The sequence below is a fragment of the Meriones unguiculatus genome, chromosome 21, assembly GCF_030254825.1.
Source record: "Meriones unguiculatus strain TT.TT164.6M chromosome 21, Bangor_MerUng_6.1, whole genome shotgun sequence".
Lineage (NCBI taxonomy): Eukaryota > Metazoa > Chordata > Mammalia > Rodentia > Muridae > Meriones > Meriones unguiculatus.
In genome coordinates, this window is record NC_083368.1 from 56972738 (window position 1) to 56980010 (window position 7273).

Consider the following 7273-nt stretch of genomic DNA (forward strand, 5'->3'; position numbering starts at 1 on the left):
CCCTCTTATTTTTGGGTTTTTGAGATAGGGTCTCATTATGTAACCCAAGCTGGCGTCAAGCTTGTGATGATCCTCCTGCCTCTGCCTCATCAGTGAAATGTTTTAAGCCATGTGCTAGCCCCAGAGTTCCACCCCAGTGCCTCAAATAGAAGAACATAAATCAGCAGCTGGTTGACTTCATAGAACCTGTGAATACGAAGAATTGACAACATGCATCAATCCCACTTGGTCACCTGGGCATATTTTATGCAAGTAAATTATTTTTCTTTATTATGATTGACTGACTGGTTGATTGGTTGGTTGATTAATTGATTGATATGAGATGATCTTACTATGCAGCCCTGGAACTCCATCTGTAAAGCAGGCTGGCCTTGAACTCACAGAGACCTGCCTGCCTCTGCCTCCCCAGCACTTGGGATTATAAAGGCATGTGCCACCAAGTCCAGCCTTTGTATAATTAAATTATTTACCAAATAGCACAATAACACTATTTCCATTTGTATCATCTTTTATGATAGACCACCAGAGACCAACAGTATCCCAGTTACAGTCTGTTTGGCTAAAAGTGAACATTTCTTTCTCCTCCACCCAGCATTCAGGGACCGCCTCCTTCTTGGCAGCAAGAGGGTGAGCAAGACCCCACCCTCTCTCTCACAGAGCACGGATTACTCCCTTCTCGATCGCTGTTCAAAGCTACGCAATGAATAACATCCCAGGGAGGAAAAAGCAACTGGACGATTTCACACTCGTAACGGTGTTCCTGCCAAAGTTTCAGGATAAAGGTTGTTTTGCTAGCTGCGCACAGGTAGCGATAAGGCTGACAGCACCGAGCCAAGCCGCGGTGTGCTTACCTTGAGGTGTGCCCTTCTTCCAGCGCCGTCTCCTCAGCACAGGTGCGAACCTCACCACCTCCTCGCCCTCCCTCACAGTTAGGACGAGCACTCTGGCAGCGTGTGGGAAATCAGGTTTCCTTCCTCTCTGCCCTCCCAGCCAGCCCCCGAGACGGGCAGCAGCCAGCAGCGCACACGAGGAAGGCGGTTTTCGGAGTCAGTTGTGTCTATCCGTTTGAAACCTTGCAGTGTTTGAAATCCTGCCGGTGTCCAAGGTTGTGTCTGTGATGGTGATGGTGGTAACCCCATCATTCAAAATATCCTCGTGTAAGTGCTATGCCTTGGATTCACCCCACAATGAATCCAGTAATGGGAATGTGCACAGGTGTGGTGATGAGGTGTGTGCACGGGATGAGGGCCATTTCCCTGGATGGTGGGCTCAAGGGCCATTGCTGCACAGGTGTCCTCTTGATCCCACCGCTGAAGGAGCTGTTTAGATGGTCTATGCGTGAGTGTTGTGCCTGCTTGCCTCTGTGTTGCCTGGTGCCCACAGGGATCAGAAGAGGGACTGGATCCCTTAGAGTCAGGGGTGGTCACGAGCTGCCATGTGAGCACTGGGAACGCTGGTCCTCTGCCAGGAAAACACGTTCTCTCTTGAGCTGTTGATCTAGCCCCGTCTGCCACAGAATTCTTTTTGCAAACATCTTTCTCTTCCTGCACAGGCCTCTCTTTGATCTGTGCTGTGTTCTCTGTCTCTCCCCCACTCCTGCTCACTCTCCCTCAGGCTCTCTTGGTCTCTGTGTGTATGTCTCCTCTCTCTATCTCTTCTCTCTGTCTCTGTCTCTCTTGTCTCTTTGTCTTTCTCTGTCTCTGTCTCTCACTGGATAGTCTCTCTATAGCCCATACTGGCCTAAAACTTGAGGTCTTCCTGCCTCAGCTTCCTAAGTGCTCAGACCACAAACACACACAAACATTACTGGTCAGTCTGCCTTTGAACGTAAATTACATCATCTGTAAGTGTGTAAAATCATGGTGCTAGAAACACACGTGGTTATTTTCTTACTCTAAAGCTTAGCCCAATGTCAAGCTCTTGCCGCAGCTTTCCCTGGCATTCCTTTCCACATCCTCCGCGCTGGACCACTGGCCGCCTCTCGAGCAGCGTCTTCTGCGTCCCTTCTGGCTCCACTCAGCTGCCATCCATGTTTCTCCTCTCTAGTCCCCTTCACATTCTTTATGTCCCATTTCCTTCTATCCAAGTCAAGTTCTTTTTCTCCTGCTCCAACAGATCTTGGTTCATAATTTCATGGTACTAATTAGGACTGTCTGGCTGGAAAAAAAAAAAAAAGAACTTGACTTAAACATACATAGTAGGATATTAGAATATAACAAGGAGTTCTCTGGGATGTGAGCGCAGTAGCCAGCCGAACCTGAAGGGCTGGTCTAGGGAGTGGACAGGCTCCTCTCCTCAACTATCTCCTGCTAAAAACCACTGGAGGGGGTGCTCCCTGGTCCCCATGGCAAAAATCATGCTGTCTTCTTAGGCTGCCACGGTTAGTCAGGACAAGTTTAGCCAGAACTTGGATTTGGAGCAGGGAATGAAATGCCCTCTCGGTGTGGTGGGCACCGAACTAGTCTCATAATGTGAAATGGAAAACTTACTGGGCTAGAAGGGGTTTATTTAGGTGGGGCGGGTATTGAACTGCTCAAAATGGCCTCTGCCCCTATGGATGGGCAGAAGCTTTTAAGCTTCCTGGGGCCATGACGTGTGGTCTAAATGCGTCTTGGAGTTCCGTTTGTATCCGATTCCCCGCAAGAACGTAGGCTCTTCCGGCGCAGCGGCAGCTCATCTTTGCAGTTTTGCCAAGACACAAATATTTACTGACCCACATCTTATCAGTTCTGTGGACCTTCACTTACACTATAAATATCCAAACTAACACACGCAGACCCCGCCATACCATAAGCACTGCGATAAAGATGTCTCAGGACAACCCTGACCGCTGGCTCTGGCTTCCTGCTTCTGTCCTTGAGCTGGCCCCGCCCCTGGCCTGGGCAGCACAGCAGAGCTGGCCCTGGTGACCTGGCAAGGGAAAGGTGCCCATGAGAGTGGGAGAGCTGGCGGCTGACCAGCTTAGCCACCACCCAGGCCAAGATCCCGGGCTTTGAGTTAGCCCGCCCCATCATCGAATTGCTGGAGGGTGTGAAGGGGCCATCCCTGCTGTCCCAAAGCTGCAGGATCTCCCTGACACGGGGAACAACGGGATACCGAAGGGGAGTCCCGATGAGCATCCAGAATTGATGGTGGAGCGGAAGCTGGAGGCCTTGAACCAGATCAGTGGCTCTCTGGGGTCAAGATCTGCAAGGAAAACTGGGCAGAAGGGTGTACCGACATGCTGCGGCACACTGCAGCTTCCACCCTGAGATGGGTTTGGTTGTTTTGTTTTCCTATTTTTATTTTTGGTTTTCTTTTGGGGGGAGGGAGGTTGCAAGGGCAGAGGACAGATATGGAGGGCTGGGGAGATGAGGGACTGGGGTGTACAATGTTAAATTCAAAGAGAATCAATGAAGAGCTAAGTGATGATCATAAGGCTGGAGGGCATGGGGTGGCTTAGCAGGTAAGGGAACCTCACCACGAGGCCTGGCAACTTGTGCTCAGTCCTGGAACCTACACATCAGAAGACAGCCAACTCCCCTGCTGCGTAACACAGATAAGTAAGTTAAGAAATACAGAGGGGACCAACTGAGGAAAGCGACTGACACCGAACTCAGCTCCACATGCATGCACACATGCATGAACACATGCATGCACACACACACACACACACGTGACTGAGAAACCGAGCAGCTTCAGTCATTTGTTTCCTGGACATGGAGGCCCAGTCCAGGTCACTGGTCGTCTCTGCTGTTGGGGTTTGTGTGTGTTCATGCTTTGGTTAGAGCAGGTCATGGTGGCACTGGGCCCACAGCCCCCTCTGTAAGGGAAGACAAGCACGAGGATCAGCAGAGCCCCTGGGTTCAAGCCCAGCCCGGGCAATATAGTTTGGAGTTGATTTCAAATTTTAAATGAACATATACAAAAACTGAGAAAACAGAATGCTGTGGAGCACAGTGGCACACACCTGTAATCCTAGCACTTGGGAGGCAGAGGCAGGGGGATCTCTGTGAGTTCAAGGCCAGCCTGGTCTACAGAGTGAGTCCAGGAGAGCCAGGGCTACATAGAGAACCCTGTCTTGAAAAACAAAAACTGAAACAAAAGAAAATAATGCACAAAGGAAGGTTGTGTGTGAAAGGTCTGTGTCAGTAAAGAGTTAAAGTATGAAAGAAAGAAAACTGCAGAGAAAGAGCATCTAGTCGCTACAGTTTGCTCCGGGGCTTCCCGAGCTAGGAGCTTGGTCTCCGGAGTGGTGAGGCTGCCGAGGGAGAGCCCACCTCGGAGCGCCTCTGATAACTCCGTGATCTTCCTGGGCCACTGTCACTCACACTCACGGCTGCCATCGTGAGGCCATCAGCCGTGAGCTTTCACCAGAGCTGGGCAGACCATGGCGCGACGGTCTCAGGCTTCTGGGGCTGGTAGTTAACTAAACCTCTTTACGAAGCACTGGTCCTCAGATGATGTCACCAACAGCGAAGTGCGCAGAGACCATGAATCAGAGACCAAGAGAATGGCGAGTGTGTACATCTCACACACGTAGGAGATGCTGATTCTCTCATCCTAGAGCCTGTCACGGCTTCGCTTTCCCGTTATTGTCACCCTCTTCTGCTGTCTGTGGGACCTACAGATATAAGTGTGCACCGCCTGCATGCCTGGTGCCCATGAGGCCAGGGTGCCGGGTACCCTGGACTGCAGTTAAAGGTGTGAGCCACCACGTGGGTGCTGGGAATCAACCTGGGTCCTCTGCAAAAGCAACAAGGGCTCTTAAAGGTGAAGACAGCTCTCCAGGCCCCTGACACTGCAATAGGACAGGCCTGCCTGCATGGATGACCATGGCCGGTGGACGTACCCTTCAGGCTGTAAGATACAACGCACAGACCGCACCACCTGCCAGAACCAAAACAAAGGCCCGCTCCACCGAAGCCCATGGTCCTGGGAGCCTCCAAAGTGCCGACCTTGCTCTCTGGCTCCTGGAGTTCCAGTTCTGGCTAACTGTTCTTGTTAACTGAAGTACGTCAACCCAGAACATGGGTTTTGTGTTCAAATGCCCATCCTGAGGGCCTGGAGAGATGGCTCAGAAGTTAGAGCACTGGCTGCTCTTCCAGAGATCCTGAGTTCAATTCCCAGCACCCACATGGTGGCCCCTAATCAGCTATAATGAGCTCTGGTGCCCTCTTCTGGCGTGCAGGTGTACATGCAGACAGAACACTGTATACATAATAAATCAATCAATCATAAATTAAAAAAAGTTCACCCTGAGAAAGGCCCAGTGCTACAGTGGGCTCTCAAACACCCTGTGCTGTCACCAGCCAGCTTATAAAGACTTTCTGTTGGCTTAAACCCATGGTCTTCTCTGGCAGAGAACATATCTTTTCAATGATACATTATAAACTATCCCACGATCACTGGGGTCTCTCTAGACCTGTGTGTGTGTGTGTGTGTGTGTGTGTGTATACAGGTGACCATAAAGACTGAAGGAGGACGTAGGAGCCCCTGGGGCTGGATGAACAGCTGTGAGCCACCAAGTGTGGTTGCGGGAACTGGAGAGCCGCCAGGCCTGTTTTAGGGTCTCTGATGGAGGCGTTTGGGGCTTTGACGAGGTGAAGAAGTGCACTAACCCATGGTGGCTGTGTGACACTGTGTCCATTTAGCAGAATAACTGGACCAGGATTTTTTTAGATAGGATGTGTACCCCCGCATGATTTAGAACTCAATGTAGACCAGGTTGGCCTCAAACTCACAGAGATGACCCTGCCCTGCCTCTAAGAGCTGGGATTAAACCTTCCTCAGCCTCTCTCCAGCTTTATCTGAAAACAGAGCTCTCAGCCATTTCCTTCTACCAGGAGACTCTTATTTCCAAACCAACTCCACCCAAGTCAGCAATCTGATACCAAATGCTTTTACCGCATTTGTTAGTTCAGCTCAGCAATTCCTGCACTAGCTGCCGCACCAGGCCACGGAAAGGGATATGCTTATTTCTCACAAACACGCGGTACGCTTTCATAAGTCCAATCTCGGGCACACCTTTGGGTGCACCTGGATCTCGCTTCCCCGAGCTCTCTGTTATTCTAAATCTCACCCGTCTACTTTCTCTTGCCCTGATGCTTCTGGTGCCAACTTCTACCAATTATACAATAGTTGTTGGTGCAATTACTGCATTTCCACACTGGATTTTGAATTCTCTTGAAACAAAACCCCAGGGCTGCAGAGATGATGCTCAGTTTTTAATGGCACTTGCTGCTCTAACAGGGGACCAAAGTTCAGGGTCCAGCACTGACATTAGGTGGCTCAGCACTTGCTTTAACCCTAGTTCCAGGAGATCTGACACCCGTTTCTGGCCTCCAGCAGCAGCTGCACGCACAGTGGTGCAGGCACATATATCTACACCCACACACACATATTTATTAAATATTTTAAAGAGGTAAAATAAAGGAGGGGAGGGTGAGACCAGGAGGAGAGGAGGATGTGGGCTACACTTGGGATGTAAAGTGAACAACTAAATAAAGTTAAAAGTTAAAAATAAAATAATGTTGAAAATCTTTTAAAAGACGTAAAGTAAAATGGCACCTTTTATGAGCTGTTTCTGTAAGTGGCTCACACGCACTGTCTAGCCGACTCTAACCTGACCGCTCCTTAGGCGGCGACTCTGCCCACTTTAACGTTATGCAAAGTGCAGTTCGGAGATCAGGCTGGTGTCTGCAGAAGCAGCACCGTCCCCAGGTCAGGTCTACGTCGCTGTGACCAGCACAGGGTCCACGGCTGGCCTGGGATTCAATCTGTGCATGGGATTATCAGGATGCCAAAAACAGAAACAGAAACCGGCATGGGGTGTAGACCAGGGTTCTAAGAAGGCGGGGGGCTGTGATGACGGGGCGGCCAGATTCCGGGGGGCTTGAGAATTACACCGTGGGGCCGTGAGGCTTCTGAAGCGAGCGTCTACACAGCACTGCGTCTCGGTTACTGCAGTGAGCGCACTCCGCAGTCGTCTCTGGGTTTATGGTTCGGGCCCCGGAGGCTCACACCTTCTTCCCTGTTCCCACGGCGTTTAGCGAATTGCTCAACACGCGAAGTGCGTACTTGTTGATTTTAACGGACGTGTGTTTGCATGTATGCACAGCACCCGGGCGGAGGACGTGGGTGTGGGACGCCGCGGGTGCATTCCTTTTCCTCATTCCTTTCCCCTCCAGCAGCTGCAGCCCGCGGGCCTTCCGCCCGGGCGGGGAGACGCAGAGCCGCTGACCCCTGAACAAGTTGTCCGTCGCCGAACAGGTGTCTCCCCGCCTCTCGGAGG